At 34.3% G+C, this 271-nt stretch overlaps 1 protein-coding gene across 1 annotated transcript in view; it reads right to left on the bottom strand.

Moving 5' to 3' along the window:
• Positions 1-271, bottom strand: part of LOC119590668 (clavesin-2-like) — a gene marked incomplete in the record, with an annotated part of 51,482 nt that overhangs the window by 4,028 nt on the left and 47,183 nt on the right.

Here is a 271-nt window from a genome sequence, read left to right as displayed (position 1 = left end):
ATACACTGAAAAAATGTTTTGATGAACATATGTAACGAGTAGAATATCGACTATGTTTAAAGGGCCATGTTACCGTCATGAAAATATGAACTGGGAAGTTTTGGAATCCTATCGAGGAAAGAAAGAAAAAAAAAATCTTAAAGGTTAAATATATAAACATACAAGCAAGTGACTCATGAAAATATGGAGGGAGGGTAGCATGCGCGAAAAGGAAAACGGGAAATTGTTATTATTATCATGCTCCTTCACTTTCATTCTGTGAAGCCGAGTA

The sequence above is a fragment of the Penaeus monodon genome, chromosome 27, assembly GCF_015228065.2.
Source record: "Penaeus monodon isolate SGIC_2016 chromosome 27, NSTDA_Pmon_1, whole genome shotgun sequence".
NCBI classification, from domain to species: domain Eukaryota; kingdom Metazoa; phylum Arthropoda; class Malacostraca; order Decapoda; family Penaeidae; genus Penaeus; species Penaeus monodon.
This window is presented reverse-complemented; position numbering and strand designations above follow the sequence as displayed.